Genomic DNA, 20,868 nt, shown 5'->3' on the forward strand with positions numbered 1-20,868 from the left:
GTTAATGTTAAATCTTACTTGTGAAAAGTAATCCCCCGATTCCTATTTTCAACAGTCCGCTCATTTGAGCAGGAAAACGCTGAACACCAGCCCGGCATCTTTGTTTTCTACCTGTCAACTGTCAGTTTAGGCTGCTCGCCGGCTCCTCATCACCACTTCAAGATGGCGGCCAAATTGCTTGCATCACAGCAGCCAATGCTGCGTCTAATTATAAGATGTCTATGGTTATAATGTCATTGCAAACACGGTAATCTGTTGCGTCCATTGCAGTTCGCTACCTTATTCATACTTTTTGTCAAGTTATTTTTTTTAAGCAGGGTTGCATGAGGTACCTAAACTTAACGTTACGTTAGTCAATGTATCACACACAGTAACGTAACGTTAGACGGCGGTCAGCAGCACGACGTATTTTAGCCACCTACAAAAAGACAAACATAGTCAAATAAAGGTCAGTTAAAATGTATACTGTATTAAGAATATGTGTACATATTGCATAGGGCCCTGACATCTAAAAAGTACAACTCTGTTCATTGTCATGTTCATGTATTTGTTATGTTTTTCATGTGTACGCACACATAAACACACATACAGTATGAGATAAGATCAATGAGATAAGGTAAGAACAGGATAGAAACTGCTGTGGAACAAGTTACAATGCAATGTGCCATGGAAATACAATGTTAACACTTTTGTACAAATAAGTACAGTTGCACTTGTTTTTTCAAATGTGTTTATTCTGTAAAGGAATGAGTTGTTTAAAATGACTGGTTAATAGTGCTATTATGAAGTGCAATGTCAGCACTATTTTTTTTCCTGCAATTTCAAATGCACTTGTTTTAATAAAAAAATACAGCGTTTTAAAAGCATACACAATCTGTGTAAATATATTAGTCTGTGGTTAAAAGGACTTGAAAGGACTCGAAACTCAAAATGCAGGACTTGGGACTTGACTTGAGACTTTCCAGTCTTGACTTTGGACTTGACTCGGGACTTGCCTGTCTTGACTCGGGACTTGACTCGAGACTTGAGGGCAAAGACTTGAGACTTACATGTGACTTGCAAAACAATGACTTGGTCCCACCTCTGTTATATATATGTTTATAATATATATGATAAATCATAGAGCATTACTGCCTTGTGTCTGTGCCATCTATACTTCTGTCGTACGTAACACTAGTGTGTGAATGTTGTCTATCTATCTGTGTTGGCCCTGCAATGAGGTGGCGACTCGTCCAAGGTATACACCGCCTTCCGCCCAAATGCAGCTGAGATAGGCTCCAGCACGCCCCGCAACCCCAAAAGGGACAAATGGTAGAAAATGGATGGTTGGATGGAAGATGACAATAAACTCTCAACTTATAACATGTAACAAACACATTGTTCATATGTAGCGACGCAAAGCGACAATGTGTAGAGTTTTTACAGTTTTCGCTAACCCACTGGACAACGCTAGTTTAACGTGAATGAAAACTGCATAATGTAAACACTCCCAGCCGTGCACTAAATGATTTAAACCCCCAACAGGTTATCGTCATTGTTTTATAAAAGGCACACTTAGCCTAAGCGTGGGTTCCTTATGAATGTATTATGAATGGAAGTGTTCTTATCGTGGGCAAAAGGAACCCTTCACCATTAATTCTATTTTGAATGTACTGTCGGCTAATTTCCAACACTTTATTTTTTATGTACAAAAACAGCAGGTGTACACGTTTGTAGTGGGGCACAAAGTGACATTGTGAGCTTGCATATCTGCATTGTTCTAGCCAAGTAAAATCTAAAATGACAGATGCTTTCCCAGTTGCTAATGGGTTAAACCAGAGCTAAATAATAGTTTAATGCTTCATTCAATACTGTTTGTCCCTGTAGCATATGTTAAGGGAAGTCTCAAAGGCAGAAGAAGCCAGAACACTGTCTTTACTTGAGCTGTTGTGTTCATTTACTGAAAAATCATGATGTTATTTATTAAGGGTTATTTATTATTGTACGGACGGTATTTATTAAGAAATAAACAATTATGTGAAAGAAAAAAAAACTTAATTCATTTAATTGAAAGTATTGCATATTACAAATGTAATTATCGGTAACCTTTAAGCTACATTAATTATGACCGAGAACTTCAAATCATTGTTTTATTTGATGGCCTTCCTGCCCTGACATTTGGCCTTTGTGCCCTCAGAAGGTTTGAGGACACCAAAGGCCAAGTGGCCTTGTCCCTAAAATGACAAAATTCCAGGCCTGCATTCAACCCCAAGTTTCAACACTTTTTGGCAGGCGGGGTGACAGTGGACAGTTGCACTGGTGGCAGAAAGAGAACGTTAAAGACTGCCTGCACCAGGGACACACGGTCAGGGTGGGCAGGAGTGGCAAAAATGAATATCTCATAAATAAATATTCATGTTTTTTTAATTAAACAGTGTTATAAATGTAGCTCAAAAAGGGGCATTTGAAAAGTATGTATTATAAATGTATTTTTTGTATGATTTTAATAGTTTCTCACAATTTTCTTCAGTAAAAATATTTTAATTTACACGACCCCGAACGGGACAAGCGGTAGAAAATAGATGGAGGGCATTTCCTGATCATATAGAGTGCAGGAAGCTGATATAAGGCTGCTGCTATAGTTAAGTTAAAGTTAAAGTAGCAATAATTGTCACACACACACTAGGTGTAGTGAAATGTGTCCTCTGCATTTGACCCATCCCTTTGTTCAACCCCTGGGAGGTGAGGGGAGCAGTGAACAGCAATGGTGGCCGCGCCCGGGAATAATTTTGGTGATTTAACCACCAATTCTAACCCTTGATGATGCGTGCCGAGCAGGGAGGTAATGGGTCCTATTTTTATAGTCTTTGGTATGACTCGGCCGGAGTTTGAACTCACAACCTATCGATCTCAGGGCGGACACTCTAACCACTAGGCCACTGAGCATGTTAGAGGTGCGTGTGTGTGTGTGTGTGTGTGTGTGTGTGTGTGTGTGTGTGTGTGTGTGTGTGTGTGTGTGTGTGTGTGTGTGTGTGTGTGTGTGTGTGTGTGTATGTGTGTGTGTGTGTGTGTGTGTGTGTGTGTGTGTGTGTGTGTGTGTGTGTGTGTGTGTGTGTGTGTGTGTGTTATGCATTTTTACTTTTCCTGGAAGAAGATAGGTGCATGTGCTTCACAGACAAATAGTAAGACCTCCAATGTTTTTTTTATTTTATTTGTAAGTAAATGAAGAAGTATTTGAGAACATTTGACTAAATTGGCTGCGCTGCGAGGCACACAATGGTTGGATGAAACATTTGTGATCAGAGACAAGGTTCGTACATCAAGGCATGTTTTTATTTGGTATGTGGTTCGTAAATTGAAAAGTTTGTACTATGAGGGGTTCGTAATATTAAGGGTATAATAAGCAACAATAACATTTTATTTTAGCATGTGTGTACAAAGAAAGTTGGATGGAAGTTAGCAACAATGCCATAATATGGCTAATTTACTTTTCGGTCTGTAAATATACAATTATCAATTGAAGTGAACTGTCCTGAATACATAAAGAAAGGTGGCGCAAGGCATGCTGGGAAGCTGGAACCACATCCAGCACTGCCACAATATGAATTTTGTCTCATGTGCTGTATTTTCCGGTCTATAAACCACTACTTTTTCCTCAGCTTTGAATCCTGCGGCTTAAAAAATGGTGCGGCAAATTTATGGCTTTTTCTTCACTAACAACCATAATGTCATGTATTGAACAAATTATTTTCAACATGGACAGAAACACCGAAAAGGTGTGTTATTGTTGGTACTATGGCGCCATCTTTTGGACAAGTTCGCTCACTACAGGTGCTACATGTTGAAAATGTACTTCCTGTCTCGTTCCTTGAACCGGAAGTAAATCCTGCTTCGTCTACTATTTGTCTATAGCGTTTCTGCTCAAAAGGATTTTTCATTTATCACTCCAAGCAACGTTTGTAAGTTTTACAATACAACTAAAACAAGTCATCCTTACTAGACCGTCACATGTGTGATGTCTGTAGAAACGTTTTCATGCATATTTGTATGGTAATGTAAACAAAATAGTGTTGTTTGCATTAGCGAATATGCTAACACGTTTACAAGTGTCTGTATTAGTATTATTAACTTACAATGGCATTTTTTTATATTGTTTTATTTTTGTAAATTTACCAAACCACTCCTGTGGAGTTATTGAGTTTGTTTAGCTAATTAGAGAGCCTGCTTCCGCAGCTAATGGGTCCATGAAAATGACTTCTGTTTTGTTTGATCAGCCATTTTACTGCCATGCAACAGGCACCGTTTGGAAACAATTAAGGTATCTTTCGTACCTTCTTCTTACTTCTTTTTGGACATGTAAACATTTTCATTCAGTTTCATTTTGAAACTATATATGTTCAATTAAAAATCTACGGAGCCCCTAAAGAGACATGGGGAAAAAATGTTTTAGATATGAATCTTGTGCGCACGAGAAACTATCTCGTGCTCACGCAAAAGTTTCTCGTGCGCTCGAGATGTTTTCCCGTGAGCACAAGAACATATTTAAAAATATATTTTGCCCATGTCCCTATATGTTTCTTGTGCTCACAAGAAAACATCTCGAGCGCACGAGAAACTTTTGCTTGAGCACGAGATAGTTTCTCGTGCGCACGAGATTCATATCTAAAAAAATGTTTCCCCCATGTCCCTTTAGGGGCTCCGTAAAAATCAGTCTGAAATTTGAATCTGTGGCTAATGGTCAGGTGCGGTTAATATGTAAAAATATTTGTTTCTTCTAAAATTTGGTGGGTGCGGCTTGAATACCGCTTTATAGCCCGGAAAGTAGGCAAGGCGAAGTGAAGTGAAGTGAATTATATTTATATAGCGCTTTTCTCTAGTGACTCAAAGCGCTTTTACATTGTGAAACCCAATATCTATAGTATAGTATAATATAGGGACGGCGTGGCGAAGTTGGTAGAGTGGCTGTGCCAGCAATCGGAGTGTTGCTGGTTACTGGGGTTCAATCCCCACCTTCTACCTTCCTAGTCACGTCCGTTGTGTCCTTGGGCAAGACACTTCACCCTTTGCCTCTGATGGCTGCTGGTTAGCGCCTTGCATGGCAGCTCCCGCCATCAGTGTGTGAATGTGTGTGTGAATGGGTAAATGTGGAAATACTGTCAAAGCGCTTTGAGTACCTTGAAGGTAGAAAAGCGCTATACAAGTATAACCATTTATATCTAAGTTACATTTAAACCAGTGTGGGTGGCACTGGGAGCAGGTGGGTAAAGTGTCTTGCCCAAGGACACTAGGATGGCGGAAGCGGGGATCGAACCTGGAACCCTCAAGTTGCTGGCACGGCCACTCTACCAACCGAGCTATACCGTAAGGCAAGTTTATTTATAGAGCACAATTCGTACACAAGACATATCAAAGAAGGCAAAGTAAAAATGTAATCTAATTCAAATCAGAAAATACAATCATAAAAACAATCAGACTTAATTAAAATTAGCATTAATCAAAGAATGTTGATAAAATACTTGTAGTTACATATGCACAATTAAATAAAAAGTACCAAGTTTTTTTTATACTCCCCCTTGTGACCTAATTCTGCACTCGTTTTCCTCCACATTTACAGCTTAATATCCTCTTTTGTTCATAAAAACGAAGGATGCTCATGGTTGGGTTAGGGCTTTTGGGAGAAAATTGAGAATAAGATAGGGAATTTTCCATCCTGGTGATTTTTCCATTCAGAGGAGGGGTGGGCCAATAAGAGGTGAGCTTTTGTTCCCGTTATCACACATTGTTCATTTGTCTCCCACCCGGAAAGCCGTGTTAAGATAAGGCCATCCTATCATCAGATTGTCTTATCAAAGTAAAGAGCGACACAGGAGCTCAGTCAGTGTGAACAATCAAGTCAGTCTGGATAAAAAAAAAAGTTAATTGGGCCGGGGCTGCTATCATTCAGCGTTAGGGGTTAAAACATATGTCAGATGGCGACTAAACGCAGCCACCGTTTGTTAGTCACACGTCACTTTGAGGTGTATTAAAGTACTCATTTCTGGTCATTTCAAGTGCATGAGCGTGCAAGCCCTTGCGCCGCAGTTGACACGGGGGTCAGTGGAATTGCCCCACTTGAACTAAAAGACGTTTAGTTTGGTTTGGAAAGTGAAAACTGGAACACTGTTAATTTGTTTGCTCTTCCACTAGTCAAGACCGCAGCAAATGCCATCACCTCAAAGAAGCGGTCGGCCGTCCTCACTTTTATTTGTTTGTTTCTTTTGAGGGTGTGAGAAGTTGTGGTGGACATTGGACTTGTGGGACGGAGGGGGGGTCGGACCCCAGTCCTGAACGCTGGCAAACAAGTTAGCTAGTGACAGGGAGACGGGGGTAGGAGTGGTCGGGGGGCCGGGGCGGGGGGGATTCATTTAGCTGGGCATAGCTGTTCTTGTTTGTGGTTGTCCCTGACAGCGTCGCCAACGCTGCTCCAAAGCACCTGTGTTTGCTCACTAGCTTTCCCCCAATCTGCTCGAAAAACGCTGCGAGCATGTCACATGGCGGCCAGATAGCCTCGGCACCATGGGAATACAAAAGCCGGGGCTTTTAGAACAGTTAATCATTAATGAAGGCCTCTCTTTTGTTCCCGTTGAGCTTCATGCTGACAGAGGCTTTGATATTACATATGGCAGACAGGTCGCATGCAGATATGGCCAAGTACATCGACTGGGCCTGGCGGACGGCTCGCTGGGACGGCGTCGATGAAAGCGGGCAGGAAGGAGAGGCGGAAAGCCATCTGCGGATGACAGGAAGAACACGTGCATCAATTTATGTTCATATTAAATCTCATTTACCTGCACAACTGAATCATTTGATCCTAGAAGTAAAGGTCAAGTCCTTTTCTGTCCCTCAAAGTACAATCTAATGACACTGACGTTTATGGATTATCATTGGACGCCAAGAGTGGAAACTTTCCTGTTTGTTTTTCAGGGCTGAAAATTGCACAGCAAGCATTAAAGTCAAGAGAGCTAAATGACTTATTTCAATCGGGTCTGCCCCCTCCCTATAAGCCAAGGGTCCCCAAACGTTTTGACTCGGGCGCCGCATTGGGTTAAAACAATTTAATTTAATCTAATTGACTGAAAGAGTGCGAATTTGATGTCAAGTTATCGATGGAAAAATGCATTTTTAGACAATATGATTTGCCTGAGTGGCTAGGAGACACGGAGAGAAACAAGCGGTAGAAAATGGATTAGAAAGGACAGAGTTAAAAACATAATTTTAAAAAAAAGAAAAACATTTTTATTTTTTTACTTGGGACTTCTTGGGGAACCCTGCTATAAGCAGATCAGTATAGACTTTATTTATCTCACAAAAAAACATTGACAAACTAAATAATGAGTTGTAAATAATAGCACCACTGTGCCCATATATACATCATGCGGACTAAACATTGCACTATGTTTAGTAAATAAATCATAAACACTAACTTGACACCCATACTGCACACTAAGCAAAAGTTTTGTACACCAAGAAAAAAAAAATAAGCAGATCACAGAAATTGCTTAAGTGTTGTATTATTGTAGCTGTGGGTAGGAATGCATTGTGAAGAAGAAGAAGAAGAAGAAGAAGAAGAAGAAGAAGAAGAAGAAGAAGAAGAAGAAGAAGAAGAAGAAGAAGAAGAAGAAGAAGAAGAAGAAGAAGAAGAAGACAAGGCGCCTCATGTGAAATTTTACGGCAAACATATTCCAAGCCGCTTCCTGCTCCATCACTGATAAAAAATATATATATAGAAGCTTTTCCACCGATAGTTTCGCTGGCTCCGTTGGCACACAGCATTGTTTTTTTTAAAGCAGTGTTACTGTCGTAAATTATTTATGAAGGTGTTAGGATTTTTTTTTATTTTGCATCAAAAAAAATTATGTTTGAACAATTTTTTTACCATTAATTTGTTTCAATGTACAATGTACAACAATGTACAATGCAACATGTATCAAATCAAATTCTAGTTTTATTTAAAAAGTATAATTTTTTTTAACATAAATAAAAATGTTTTAATGGGTTGGGGCCTCCAAAAAATTTCCAAAGGTTTAATCATGTTCAAATTATTATTTTTCACTAAAAAAAAAGTATCACTAGACAATTTATTTCCCATGAATTTGCTCTAGTGCAAAAAATATCAAAATTAAAATAAAGTTTTATTAGAAAAGTTTAAAGATGGTTTCACATTTGGTGGGGGCCTCCAAATACAATTCTGACTATAAGGCCGAAATTTAGCCAGCCTTCATTGTCCACTTAAGGAATTATTTCTTGGGCGTATGATGCTTTTCTAAATGTCCCACATGTTCAAAAACAAGTTACATGATCAGTGGCAGGTTGAGTGGAGGCTAAAATTAGTATCTGTAATACTCCAAATATAAAAAAAATTTTTTTTACTTGGTAAAAGGTTATATTTTAGCCGAAAATGACTGCAAAAGACTGTAAGGCTGCGTTGAATAAATGAAAAAATATATATTTGTATGTTATTTTTGTAATTTTTTTCCTTTAATATGTTAAGACAAGCCAAAAAATAAAGCAATTATAAAATATACATTTTAAAAGTTGACCTTGACTCTTTCCACAACATTTTACAGCTATATTAGCCATCTTCTGGTTTGAATTATCCAGGGCCGCCCCATGCCCTGTGTGTAGGCCCCAGCAATCATGGAGCTCTAGGCCCCGTTTTGCATGAAGGAGCGCCTGTAAAATCAACGACAGGGTGCATCATATTTAATTTTCCCGCCAATATGAGCCTAGCCCCTTCCTGCTCCGTCACTAGTAATGATAGGATGGCAAATATTCCCTACACATTGCCAGTGTTCCCCATGGTGCTCAGCGTGAGTGTTGACTTGGTCATACTAGGTTTGCATCTCAGTCGGAGATGTGTCAGGAATATTTACAAATGTATATTTAGTTTTGTTAAATGTGTTATTTTGCACATACAAAAAAAACAATTGAACAGTTTATTTCCCATGAATTCATATTAGTACAAAACATGCATCCAATAAAATTCAAGTTTGATTTAAAAAAGATAAAATAATTTCATCCATCCATCAATTTTCTACCGCTTGTCCCTTTCGGGATAGCGGGGGGTGCTGGAGCCATAAATAAAAAAGTGGGGCATTAAAATTAACTTTTGCTTAGGGACCCAATTTAGCCAGGTGTGGTACTGTGGCTTGTAAGTTTCAAAACACTAGACAAAAACAAAAGACAAAACAGTTTACAGTTTTCAAAAACACAATACCAAAAGACAAAATGTGCACGTTACGATTTCAGAAAACACAAAAACAAAAGCCGAAACAACTTACAATTTCATAAACTTTAAATGGAATGTCCCACATTCCAGTTTGACAGCTAAATCAGCCAATCATTTGGTTATGATGATTGGCTGATTTAGCTGTCAATCTGGGATTTGGGACATTCCATTTAAAGTTTATGGAATTGTAAGTTGTTTCGGCATAACTAAATGATTGGCTGATTTAGCTGTCAAACTGGAATGTGGGACATTCCATTTAAAGTTTATGAAATTGTAAGTAGTTTCGGCTTTTGTTTTTGTGTTTTCTGTAATTGTCATTTGTTTCATGAAATGTTAAAGTGTTTTGTGCTTCCAGGCCACCGTAGTACGGCCTTGCCATTATACTTTAATGCATGAACTGCTGTATCTTACTTCGTGTAATTCGGTTTTATTTTCTACCTATTATTAATTCATTTATTATTGACAAATTTTAGGTAATTATTAATGTATTTGTAATAGTTTTTTGTTTTTTTTGTTACACTTATTATTTACGGAAATAGGTTTTTTCTTACTTTTAAACACTTTTTTTCTTTTCTTTATCAATTACTCAGCTAAATACTCTTTTGGTCAATTTGTACTTTAGTTTGTATTGTTTTTTTCGATACGTTTTTCTTTCCTTCTTGATGTTCTTTCATAATTTTTATTAAATTATTACAACACATTCCCTATTACTTTCTCTCCATATTAGAAAATGGTGACACTTAAAAACATTAAGTGTTAAACTTGTGGTGCAAATAAATCATCAATAAAAGACAAAAAGTCTGCTTAAATAAACTCTGCTTCTTCTTCTTTTCGGACGTGTGTAATGTGCACACCTAAATCTAATGTTCCTCAATGTAACTTGTCAAACATGTCCGAAAAAAAATTGTATAAAGTAAACAAACCGATACCAACGTTGTAGGAAAGAGATCTGTCTTCTCAAAATGGCTGCCATGCTGACCAGCATGTTTTATGGGCAAAGAGAGGTAAGTCATTGCATTTATCCATGCATGTATTGTGTTTTCAGATATAGAAATTGAGTGTTTTTAAGCACCATTCAGTTATTTGTTTTGGTCATTGAATCAAAAGCCACTTTCAGTTGTGGATATTGACTGAAAGAGTTGAGGCGCAATAATGCCCATTCTTCTTACATGTTTCCTTTTTTGTTACAAATTGTCAATATATATTTCTATAACTGGATCAAGCAAATACAAAGACGGGGATCATATAACGTGATGAAGATGGTTGAAGCAACAAATGCATGAAGAAGAACAACTGCTTAGTACCATTCTTAATTGTCATTAAAGGAAAGTGCCATCAAATATATAACACTATTCTTCATGGGGGGGTTTATACTGCATGCAAGTCGCTCTATAAACTGCTTTATATTGTAAGCATTTTTGGGGGGAAATGTCTCATTTCTCATTGAAATTGTGGAATTATTCATTTGTCTACTATTAAGGACTTTGCATACAAAATAGATAGACACATTTTTGAAACGCATAAAAATTGTATTTGTATTTCTGGGTCTTAGAAGAAAATTTTTCCTAGTAATAAAAAATAAAAATCACACAATTGGTCAAGTTGTGCTTTTTTATGACTTCTACACTTTTTGGACATCCTGGCTGCACCCTTTTTAACCTTTCTGCATGACTTAACTGGGGTCATATGTCACAACTTTAAGGCCACTATTCTTATTAATAATATTCTGAACAGGCATCTAAAAGTTCAAATGATTTTCATCACTTCTTACACAAAATAATAAATAAATAAAGACAATAAAAGTGCAAAATAAATTCAAAAGCAGGGTTTACCTATTTGTGGTGGCGGGGGCGTGGTGGCATAATTAATTTGCATATTTGGCCATGATTTATGTGTTTTTTTTCTAAAGGCTAAAAAAAAGGTATACATATATTTAAAGACAAGTTATTAATATCAACACAGTGTTTCCTTGTAGTATTATATTGTTTTGCTGTATTTTTCAATTGTTATTGTGAATTGTACAATGTAACACAGCCTGCACTTTGTACACCTCTGCTTTATTTACATATTTGATCCCGCCCTCAAACTTCCAACTTGAGATTGTTTATTGAAAGTCTCAATTAAGTTATCATACATCTGAGCACACAAAGGAAAGTACATGATGCATTTAGGGCCTGATTGACTCAAGGTTTGCGTGTACTAAAACATGTACAAACCTGATCCCACACGCAAAGCTAATCTACTAAACATGTGCAAAGTGGATTGTTAAGTCTGTTAAGTAAGCAGAATAATGCGTGCAAAACATTTTGCCTCTCTGTCTTCATTAATATGCAAAATATATGCTCATCTTTAAAACGCCCACAAAACTGGGAGGAAAAGATGCAAATATAATTATTTAGCACACGCCATGTGATTTATCATCACTCATCATCGTTTTGTGAGCACTGTTTTGTCTTTTATTTTGCACTTGTGGGTGAATGTGCAAACTAACAGTTTCACATACGGCTGCTAGATCAGACAAACGATGGACAAAGAATCCTCCATCCTACATGTGTATCAACATTTTGGACGGTCAGAAATAAAACATTTGAAACATTGTCTATTCAGCAACATCCTTTTATAACGCCATAGCCGCTAGATGACTTGAGGGGCTGATTAAAACAAATTCAATTGATGTGTTTTGGTGTCCTTTTTAGATGATGTTCATTTTTCCACATAAAATTAATAATATTTAAATATCTTTAATATGAAAAAAAAACTCTTTAAGTATGCATGTTTTCGCGTTTTGAGGGGAGTAAGTACCCCTCTCTCCAATGAGCGCACTTTTGGCGGTTAAGTTTCAATGTAGATGCTTTGCCCATAAAATGAAGTACATGTTTGCTGTTGTTGAAAACAGCAAAATACCACAGAGAAAATAAATGTGCAGTAAGTGTCTCTGTGGCGATGCCCCATATAGTACACACAAATTCCTCATTGAAATAAAGGGGTCTGCACCACTTTACAATTGTACACGCAGTCTTACTAAATTGCATGCAACACGATCACTAATAGTAAATACTATTTTATAGATTGCACATGCTCTTTAGCGCGTGGTATTTGGATCTTAGTAAATCAGGCCCTAAGTGCACATACAAGTAGGAAGCATGTTGAATTAACAATACAGGTTAGTGTCATCAACATAGTTAAACTATACTTTACAGGATAAAGGCTGAATTGTATGCTGTTAGCTTTTTGCTAACTTATAATGAACAATCCTATTGACAGGCTAACATAAATTAGCATTGTGATCATTTTGAACTTGTACAAACGTTTAAGAAATAACATTTTAACGGAACAAAATTAACATAAAACATAAAATGCATTTTTACCTATAGGAATAGTCACCAAACTCTGTGGAAACTAATATGGCCGCCACGAGTAAATGAATGTATGGAAAACACTGGTTAAAGTTTGAAAATGTCATTTAGGTAGTGATTGGCAGGAAGATTTGTCTTCTTCCCACCCCGTGGAAGACAGAGAAAGTCTTCCACGGGATGGGAAGACATTTTGCCAAGGCCACAATTAATTAACCCGGTCTAATCTCAGTTTGCTCTCCATCTTGAACTGTCAATGAGCCCCAGACTCATTTCACGCTCATCAACGGGTCTTCTGGAAAAGAGAAAAAAACATGAATTTATTTTACACAAAGCAAAGGGGCCAAATTTATCTAAAGGGGAGATGATGTTTGCACAGCCACATTCTTATAAAGCTGCACTAAAAGGGTCAGAGACACTCTTATCTGCCTGTTACCAAAGAATTCCAACGGTTCTTTTTTGAACGTCAGTTCGGAACCCACCCTGACACGAACACCACCCCTCACAGTGCTACTAACACTGCATGAAAGTGGGACCACAAACATTTAGTGGTGGAAACGTGGCACAAGAGCAGTTAAAGTGTCAACTAGCAGGATGCTTGGTGTGCCTCAAGTCAATCATTAACGTGCGCTGATACCTGGGACTCGCATGGAGGTTTTGTTTCAGGGAATTAAGGAACTATCTGGCTGGTTTTTGCAAAAACATCAAATGGAAATATTCCACTGAGCTTTGAAAGGGAATAAAGAGTAGCATTATTGATTAATAAATGATGTAATTATTTAAATGAAGGACTGTTTTTCCAGTGTTCATAAACAAATTGAATCAATGCTGTAGCAGCAGGGCATTGAATCGACGGCAACTGGACAATTCAAGTTGTCTTCGAAGATGTTTCGCATCTCATCCCAGCACTCTTCATCAATTTAATGCTCAAAGACTAGATAGGACAGCTCTCTTCTACAGCTTAAGTACTACATAGGACAGCTATAGTGAAGGATATAGCTCTGAGACTAGATAGGACAGCTCTAAGTTAAGTACCACTGATTGTCACACACACACTAGGTATAGTGAAATTACTCTCTGTGTTTGACCCATCCCCTAGTTCCACCCCCTGGGAGGTGAGGGGAGCAGTGAGCAGCAGCGGTGGCCGCACTCTGGAATCATTATGGTGATGTATCCCCCAATTCCAACCCTTGATGCTGAGTGCCAAGCAGGGAGGTAATGGGTCCCATTTGTATAGTCTTTGGTATGACTCGGCCAGGGTTTGAACTCACGACCTACCGATCTCAGGGCGGTCACTCTAGTCTACAGATGAAAGACTAGATAGGTCAGCTATAGTGAAGGCTCAAAAACTAGATAAGAAAACTCTATTCTAAATCTCAAAAACTAAATAGGACGAAAATAGGACGACTTTAGTCCTAGTCATAGAGATATAGCGCTCACAACCAAGATATAATAGCGCTAAAGCTCAGATACAAGATAGGACAGCTTTATTCTAGTCTATAGCTCGAATATTAGATAAGACAGCTAAAGCATAGTCAGGTAAATAAGACAGCACAAGTCCAGAGCTCAAAGACTAGGTAGACCCCTACATAGCAGTCTATAGATCAAAGACTAGATAGGACAGCTCTAGTCTAGTCTATAGCTCACAGGGTATATAGGACAGATTTAGTGTAATCTAGTTAAGAGCACAAAGGGTACAGTATATAGCAGTGGTCCCCAACCTTTTTGTAGCTGGGCACCGGTCAGCGCTTGAAAATTTGTCCCACGGACCGGGGGGGGGGTGGAAATATATATATTTTTTTTTCATTAAGAAATACAATCATGTGTGCTTACGGACTGTATCCCTGCAGACTGTATTGATCTATATTGATATATAATGTATATATTGGGTTTTTTATGTTGATTTAATAAAAAATTAAAAAATTTAAAAAATATATATATTTTTTTAATTTCTTGCGCGGCCCGGTACCAATCGGTGGTTGGGGACCACTGGTAAATAGGACAAGTCTAGCTTAGTCTAGTATAGTGCTCAAAGCCCAGATAGGACAGATTTTGCCTAGTCTGGTCTAGAGTTCAAAGACTAAATATGTAAACTCTAGCCTACTGTAGTATACTGTAGAGCTCAAAGCCTAGATAGGACAGCTTTTTGCCTAGTCGGGTCTAGAGCTCAAAGACTAAATATGACAGCACTCGCCTAGTGTCGTATACTGTAGCGCTCAAAGACTAGATAGGACAGCTCTGACCTAATCAGGTTGAGAGACCTCAAAGACTAAATATGATGCCTCAAGTCCAAAGCTCAAATACTAGATAGAACATCTCCAGTCTAGCCTATAACTCAAAGACTAGAAAGGACAGATAAAGTCTAGTCAATAGCTCAAAGGCTGGATAGGAAAGCTCTAGTCTAGACTCGAGCTCAAAGACTAGGTAGGACAGATCTAGTGGTGTCTAGTTTAGATCTCAAAGGGTAGATAAAGCACCGCCAGTCTATTCTAGTATAGAACTCAAAGACTAGATATGACAACTGTAGTTTAGTCAAGTCTAGAGCTTTAGGACTAGAAAGGACAGCTCGAGTGTGCAGTCTAGTGTTCAACAAATAGCTAGGACAGTTTGTTAGAGTCAAGAGTCCAGTTGCCCTCAATGCCCTAGAAAAAATAGCTAGGACAGCTCGTTAGAGACAAGAGTCCAGTTGCCCTCAATGCCCTGAAAAAAAAGCTAGGACAGCTCGTTAGAGTCAAGAGTCCAGTTGCCCTCAATGTCCTGAAAAAATAGCTAGGACAGCTCGTTAGAGTCAAGAGTCCAGTTGCCCTCAATGCCCTGAAAAAATAGCTAGGAGTCAAAGGATGGGCTTAACAAGTGTACGCTTCTAACAACAGTTCCTGTTTCAGGAGGGGCGGTTCAGGTGTGATGGATGGCTGTGCAAAAATAGCTAGGACAGCTCGTTCGAGTCAAGAGTTCAGTTGCCCTCAATGCCCTGAAAAAATAGCTAGGACAGCTCGTTCGAGTCAAGAGTCCAGTTGCCCTCAATGCCCTGAAAAAAAATCTAGGACAGCTCGTTAGAGTCAAGGGTCCAGTTGCCCTCAATGCCCTGAAAAAAAAAGCTAGGACAGCTCGTTAGAGTCAAGGGTCCAGTTGCCCTCAATGCCCTGAAAAAATAGCTAGGACAGCTTGTTCGAGTCAAGAGTCCAGTTGCCCTCAATGCCCTGAAAAAAAAGCTAGGACAGCTCGTTAGAGTCAAGGGTCCAGTTGCCCTCAATGCCCTGAGAACCATGACCTGCATGAATATGAATATTCACAGATGGACCAATAATGCAACGTGCAATAAGTTGTTGTTAAATTGAACCTTTTCATGCTCAGGTCACATGATAGCTAAGAATATCTCTTATGCTCATGCAGCCATAAAACTTGTCTCTCCTTACGTGAAGCCGCAGCTAAAGTCTAGTCAATAGCTCAAAGGTTGGATAGGAAAGCTTTAGTCTAGACTCGAGCTCAAAGACTAGGTAGGACAGATCTAGTGGTGTCTAGTTTAGAGCTCAAAGGGTAGATAAAGCACCGCCAGTCTATTCTAGTATAGAACTCAAAGACTAGATATGACAACTGTAGTTTAGTCAAGTCTAGAGCTTTAGGACTAGAAAGGACAGCTCGAGTGTGCAGTCTAGTGTTCAACAAATAGCTAGGACAGTTTGTTAGAGTCAAGAGTCCAGTTGCCCTCAATGCCCTGAAAAAATAGCTAGGACAGCTCGTTAGAGTCAAGGGTCCAGTTGCCCTCAATGCCCTGAGAACCATGACCTGCATGAATATGAATATTCACAGATGGACCAATAATGCAACGTGCAATAAGTTGTTGTTAAATTGAACCTTTTCATGCTCAGGTCACATGATAGCTAAGAATATCTCTTATGCTCATGCAGCCATAAAACTTGTCTCTCCTTACGTGAAGCCGCAGCTAAAGTCTAGTCAATAGCTCAAAGGTTGGATAGGAAAGCTTTAGTCTAGACTCGAGCTCAAAGACTAGGTAGGACAGATCTAGTGGTGTCTAGTTTAGAGCTCAAAGGGTAGATAAAGCACCGCCAGTCTATTCTAGTATAGAACTCAAAGACTAGATATGACAACTGTAGTTTAGTCAAGTCTAGAGCTTTAGGACTAGAAAGGACAGCTCGAGTGTGCAGTCTAGTGTTCAACAAATAGCTAGGACAGTTTGTTAGAGTCAAGAGTCCAGTTGCCCTCAATGCCCTGAAAAAATAGCTAGGACAGCTCGTTAGAGTCAAGGGTCCAGTTGCCCTAAATGCCCTGAGAACCATGACCTGCATGAATATGAATATTCACAGATGGACCAATAATGCAACATGCAATAAGTTGTTGTTAAATTGAACCTTTTCATGCTCAGGTCACATGATAGCTAAGAATATCTCTTATGCTCATGCAGCCATAAAACTTGTCTCTCCTTACGTGAAGCCAGACTCCACTGTAGAGTATTTATTTGCTAACCCTGGTCACTGACGATAAGGTTTGGTGTCCCCAAACTGTGGCTCCCTGCTAACAAGGTTTCCAAAAACACATGCTCACCCAGCAGCTCACAATGAGCGCAAAATGGAGAACAAAACCGAGGTGATAATAAATCCTGCTGTGGACGACGAGGAAATAAATTAGGTTGAGGCGAGTCAAAGGATGGGCTTAACAAGTGTACGCTTCTAACAACAGTTCCTGTTTCAGGAGGGGCGGTTCAGGTGTGATGGATGGCTGTGCAAACATAGTTGACATACCTGGCCAATGCCGTGGACCGGTCACAAGCCACGACTGAGAGGGACATTGTGTGAGCGCTGAAATGTGTTTGCGTTTGAGTGTGTGCAGCATCAGTGGAGCTCTTCCCCGCCGCCATCCCATCTTCCCTGCCAGGCTGCCGCTCCTTCCTCAGCCGCACTCGGCCCGCCGGGATCACTTCAGTCAGCAGAGCCCTGTTTGACAGAGACACGGGCTGCGGATAAATTCCACCCTCCTATTTATGGGATGTGCACTTCGACTAGGACGCCTTCGATCCATCCTTGGGGAGCCCGCATCTGAAAACAGTCAAATAGTCTGGGTGCAGCGATAAGCACTGGGGTGGAATTATACTCCCAAATCCTTAAAGAGCTTTGTTCCATCCCATTCAAATCTATACAACCTGCATTTATTTACACAACATACAAGGTTTATTTAGCCTTATTTGTCTTTTTTTTTTTACTTTCTTTTTTTCTTTCTTTGATCACACCAAAGCTACCTCATTGCCTCTTTAAACGCAGGGAGTCAACAAACTATTCGTAATTGCGACACTGTGAAAATGGACCAGGATTTCACAGCATTAAACAGTAGTTTTTCACAGTAAAATACCGTGATCAAAATTTCCTCCAAAAATGATTCTTAAACTGTAGTACGTGTACCACCAGTGGTATGTGGACTCTATCAAGTGGTACACCAAATAATCACTTACATTTTTTCCTGTATTCAAACAGTATTACTATTAAAATTGTGTGTAATGTTACAATGGCCAAACATATTCATTATACGTGTTAAATCAAACCTCTGCCTTGTTTTAATGAATACGTAGGCCTACTACGGTACCGTATTTTAATGCTGGTCATTATGGTGGTACTTGGAGAGCCAAGTTTTTTTCTGAGGTGGTACTGGGTAAAAGAAAAAGTTTGAGAACCACTGCACTAAAATGTACAACAAATGAAAACATTTTACATGAAATTCCAACAAATGAGTGTAACAATTTTGATAACCTTATATCAACTGTTATTTCACAGTAAAATGCTGTAATCATATCGCACTGTAGTATCACAACAAATGACTGTAAATTTAAACTGGTTTGTCTCTTAAGGTGTTCAGTAGACCGCGTTTCTCACAGATTTACTGTAACCATACAACAAATTACTGTAAAAAAGTTTATTGTAAGGCAAATTACTGGCTAATAATTGCATTACTTTCACAGTAAAACCCAACAGGCACAAGTCAATAAAACAATGTTGAGAACTTGTTGAATTAGGTCTTGACGTTGAGCAGCTCAAACATAATGTTAAAACAACAAGCTTTTTGACAACGTTTAATCAATGTTAGGTTCTGATGCTGATTTGACCTTTGAAATTTGGTAATTTTCCAACCAACAATGTGGATGCAACATTACTCATCAACGTTTACAATTTACAAATACAACTTTTTTGCAATGGTGTTTCAAAGTCAGTTTTAAAGGACCGGTATGAATAATCAACATTGTGTCAATGACTTATGCCTGCTGGGATTTACAGTAATTAACTGTAAAATGTCTTTAGAATAATTTACTGTAACTGCAGTGCTTTGATTTTATGGTTAATTGCAATAATGTTAGAACTAAATGCCGTAACTTCAAAATTGTAATTGTATAATTAATTACTCTGGCGGTTTAACAGCGCACCACCACACACTGTACAAGGGTGAGCAACATAGTCTACGAAACACCTTAAAAAACAAATCACTTTGAATTTACAGTAGCTTATCGAGGACTATGATTACATTATTTTAACGTACTAAAACAGTTCATTGCTGTGAAATATAAGGATATTGTCATTTTTACAGCCATTTGTTGTAATGTTTCAGTACATTTTGATTACAGTATTTTACTTTGAAAAATACTGTTAAATGATGTGAAATTGTGGTAATTTTTTCCAGTGCAAATATTAGCCAGTAATTTACAATTAATTTACAATAAACATTTTTAGTGTCTTTAACACATAGTTGGTGATATCTTAATGTAAATACATGGCGATGAAAAGTATATCCAGTAGGGTGTTTATGTTTTTTGTTGTTTTCTTTTACCGTGCGTGGGAGATGGGTCAGTGCAGCCTGGTGGATGAGTGGTAAACCTTTATTGGGAACACCCAGGAATGTTTAGTTAACTCGCCCGTCACATTCAAGCATGTGTGTCAAAGGTGTTTACAGGGTGTTGACATTCACACTTTGGCACTGAGGGACAAGCGGCCATGTCTGACTGAGCTGGAAGAATGGAAAGTCCAAAATATTGCTCCCCAAATGTTTGCAGTGCAAGTAGTTTACTTAGTTAACAAAATAAATATCAACTAGTAGTAATAATATTGTAATTCCTACTTAGTTCGATATAGTTTTGAAATAAATATTGTTAATAAATGTATGTTAGTAAAGCAGCGTTGTGACAACCTAGAACACCATTCTTAATCAACCCACTGACATTATTATATTATAACAAAAAGTAATTACAAAATATTTACAGATCAATTTTATTTTCATTTAAAAAAATTATTTGATGCTTTCATTTTTACCTTCTTGTAATCTGTGTTAGAATATGTTAATTATTTTTGCCATGTTTCTGTATCTTTTTTGCTATGTGAAGTTTTAAAATGTTTTTATTAATTTAAAATTGGTATGTTCACACACATATAAGTATTTGTTAAAGACAAGCCTGCTATATTTAAATCAAAGACAAGAATTATAAATTCCATGTATTATAATTAAAAATAGTCCAAAAATTTCATTGCATGTTTATAATGTGAGAAAACTATAATATCATGTTATTACTTATTAATTTGTAATGTTTATCAGACTAAACTATTGTTAAATACCACTAATTTGTATATTACTTACAATTTAATTTGTATTATTCATGCTACTACTTGCTCAACGTTATTGCACCTTTCTTTGTATATATTTTAAATTTATGTTGTATTTACTGTTATTCTTATTCATTCATTGTCTATTTATATTTATGTCAATTTGCTTTTTTAAACCCTCTTAATTTATTTCATTCTACAATCAAACTATTATATTGTTGTTTTCTTATCGTAATCTATCACTTTTTTGTACTTGGTATTTTTTATCAAATTGTATTTTTTTGTCGCTCTCTTTGCGAGTGCTTTTGGGACTGTTCTTTTTATCTTTTCTTCTCGTATTTGAGGTATTGTGATCAAACAGTTTTGGAGAGTAATATATTGTGTCTAAGTCTAAATATATAATTTGTATATTCTATAATATGGCTTCAATCTTATTTTTAAAAGCACTGTAAAAATTTACCAGGAAGCATTAAACAATAATTTTTCACAATAATATATACTGCAACGAAACAACAAATGACAGTCACAGTAAATTACTGTGAATCTTACTGTGAAAATATTGCAATTATTAGCAAGCAATTTGCTGTGAATTTACAATGAAATGTTTTACAGTGAGCGTATTGTCAGTTTTACGATACAAAAACAGTTGTATCAGTTAAACCTGATAAGGTAA

The 20,868-nt window shown here is 37.9% G+C and overlaps 1 long non-coding RNA gene across 1 annotated transcript in view; it reads right to left on the minus strand.

The window, feature by feature from the left end:
* Window positions 1-5,362: 5,362 nt before the first annotated feature.
* Window positions 5,363-20,868, minus strand: part of LOC133645667 (uncharacterized) — a 32,278-nt gene continuing 16,772 nt past the window's right edge. The window contains exons 2-4 of the long non-coding RNA XR_009825172.1: window positions 17,361-17,552; window positions 12,616-12,895; window positions 5,363-6,748 (exon numbers count right to left, since the gene is read on the minus strand). This is a non-coding gene — a long non-coding RNA (uncharacterized LOC133645667). The remainder of the gene's footprint in view (window positions 6,749-12,615; window positions 12,896-17,360; window positions 17,553-20,868) is intronic.

The sequence above is a fragment of the Entelurus aequoreus genome, linkage group LG03, assembly GCF_033978785.1.
Source record: "Entelurus aequoreus isolate RoL-2023_Sb linkage group LG03, RoL_Eaeq_v1.1, whole genome shotgun sequence".
NCBI lineage: Eukaryota > Metazoa > Chordata > Actinopteri > Syngnathiformes > Syngnathidae > Entelurus > Entelurus aequoreus.